We start from the raw sequence: 2,697 nt of genomic DNA, 5'->3' as shown, positions 1-2,697 counted from the left end.
CACAATCCCTGAAATCTTCTCGGCTGGAATCTACAATGGTTGTCTCCCGAACAAAAGAACCAAAAAGTTCCAGAGGCATCTTCCATTCATTTCGATTTTGGTCTTTCTGCACCATATTTAGATCTTCCCTTTCTACGATCCGGAATTCCCAGCAAATCCTTGACTCCTCGAATACGATGGGATTTCACACCTGGCGAATCTTTCACTCTACCTCCTCTGACTAAGACTATAGAATGTTCCTGCGAATTATGACCTTCGCCTGGAATGTGAGCAAATATATCATGTCGATTGCTCAACCGTACTTTTGCTATCTTACGTAGAGCTGAATTAGGTTTTTTCGGTGTTCTCGTCGAAACACGCAGGCATACTCCTTGCTTCTGGGGACATTGATCCGAAGCTCGAGTACGGTCCGTGCGCCGTTTTTCTTCTCTACCATGACGAATCAATTGATTTTTTGTAGGCATTCCTCTTTCCTATGTCCTTCCCCCCTTAGCCCTTTCACTAGTGGTTACTCCCGATCCGAAGCACCCCTTTTCCATTCATAGAGAGATCCAATCGTCAAAATCAATAAAAAGGCCATCATGGACCAAGATCCAAACAGATCAATCTTGTTAGGAGGTACTGCCCAAGGAAAAGAAAAGGTGACTTCCGGATCAGGGATAATAAATAAAATAGGAACCGGATAAAATCGTATATCGAAACGACTTCTGGCATCACCGGAGGGATCGGAACCACATTCGTAGGCCGACAATTTTTCTGGATAGGTCGAACTATTGGAAGCAAATGGAAAAGGAACACCGAGTGGAATCAAAGAAACTAGCGGACTGATCACTAAATAGATACAAATAGGTGCAAATTCCGACATCACCAAAGCCCACTTCGTTCTCTCGCTCTCCTCGCGGCGCTCCTTGCTCGCGGAGCGGCATACCGAAAAAAAAAAAGACGCTCAGATGTGGATTCGAACCACTGAAGGATTTCAAGGGCAATGCCCCTTGCTCTTCCCACTGAAACAAGCTAAAAAGGATTTTCAGTCCTTTGCTCTAACCAGCTGAGCTACCAGAACCACTTGCCTAAAGTCTCTTTTCTTCATCTATAAGCATCCTACCCGCAGTGGAGGAGCTTGCTCAAGAACCGAGAGCCGGCCAGGGACTGGACGGCCCTCGTTCGGGAAGGTCTTCTTCGCTATAGACGCCACCAAGAACAAGAAAGGGGCGCTCCGCTCCTAGTCACTAAGTAGTGCTATTCTGTCCGACGGCGGACTCCATCAATCTGAGGTTCTTTCTCTCACGTAATTTCGCCCGCCCGTTCAACTTCCGTGCCGGAGGAAATGGGATTCGAACCCATGATACAATCTTCTTGTATGTCGATTTAGCAAACCAATGCCTTAAGCCACTCAGCCATACCTCCAAGTTGTTGATCGGAATTGGATGTGCCGGGTTGGTTGCCCGAAGATCCACTGCGTAAGCCGTAGCGCGCGTACTCTTCTTTACTGAGCGAGAAAGACTCTATCCAGATCTATGGATCTCCCCAGCGTCCAAGCGAGACGAGACCCCACCCAAACCAAATCCGCCACTCGTTGGGCGAGGCCTTGCTTTCTATGAACACCTCACCACTGAATGAGAAACTTAGCCTCCGACCCGACCAAGAGAGAAGACAGGGTCAAGCCGACGCCGCCCTTCCTCACCTGCCTGAATGGAATGAATATCTCCTTCGTCTAGTCGAGAAGGGAAAAAGCCCGGCGGGGAACTGGACCGTGACTCTTCTAAACCATTACATGACGGAGAAGTCCATTCTCGTCATGATCGATCCACGTCCTACCATAGTGCCCGGAGAACCAGGCTTGCTTAGCTTACCAAGCTAGCTTACTAAGCTAAGCGCGAAGGAATTTTTCTAAGATGGCAGAGCTAGCCAGAAGGTAGCCTAGCTTGCTTCTAGAAGATTCTATAGTGATCCACAGGAATCGGCCTCGGGTGACGCCTCCCTAGTCGTCGAAAGATTTCATCCCTCGGTCGTTAAGGAGCAAGAAAACGGATGCGCGTTAGCGCAACGGCTTTCGCGCTAGTTGCTCAATCCCTTGCTTGTTTGGAACAAGAGTTTTCATAAAAAGAATGGTTCTTTTATGCAATTATGAACGGGCAGGCCTCTTGTGGATTCCTCCAACTCCATGAATGAAGGGGGGAGTATGAGGAAGGCCGATTTTCTTTCTATATGAAGATGAAAAAAGGATCAGGGTCAAACATTTCTGACTTTTGTTGAGTATGACTGAATGAGGAAGAGCTCCTTATGTGGTATCACTTTACCACCATCTGAAATGCGCGAAACTCCGATTGGTGGAAGCCAGTCCATGAAGATTCTTCCTTCTCTTACGTGAAATTCCCCTCTTTCGGTAAGCATCCAGTATCTCAGCAAATGAACATTTCTCTAAGCTTATCCTGTAGCTTATACGTCGTTTGAAAGCTGCTCCAAGGATCCAACGAATAGCTAAGGTTTGTTGACGATCCCTGGCTACAATCCCAGGAACATCATAAATAGTACCTGCGACTCCTACTTTGACCACTTCGCATATTGGCTTTATATTATCTACGGCGTCAACCATAAGTTTGATTACATCGCGTTCAGTTCGAGCTAGGCGGTGAAAAGTTTTATAAACAATAGCACGAACTCTCGTTCTTTTACCATCGATCATGCGAAAGTTTA

The sequence above is a fragment of the Setaria viridis genome, unplaced genomic scaffold (genome assembly GCF_005286985.2).
Source record: "Setaria viridis unplaced genomic scaffold, Setaria_viridis_v4.0 scaffold_158, whole genome shotgun sequence".
NCBI classification, from domain to species: domain Eukaryota; kingdom Viridiplantae; phylum Streptophyta; class Magnoliopsida; order Poales; family Poaceae; genus Setaria; species Setaria viridis.
Note: the sequence above shows the minus strand (reverse complement) of the source record.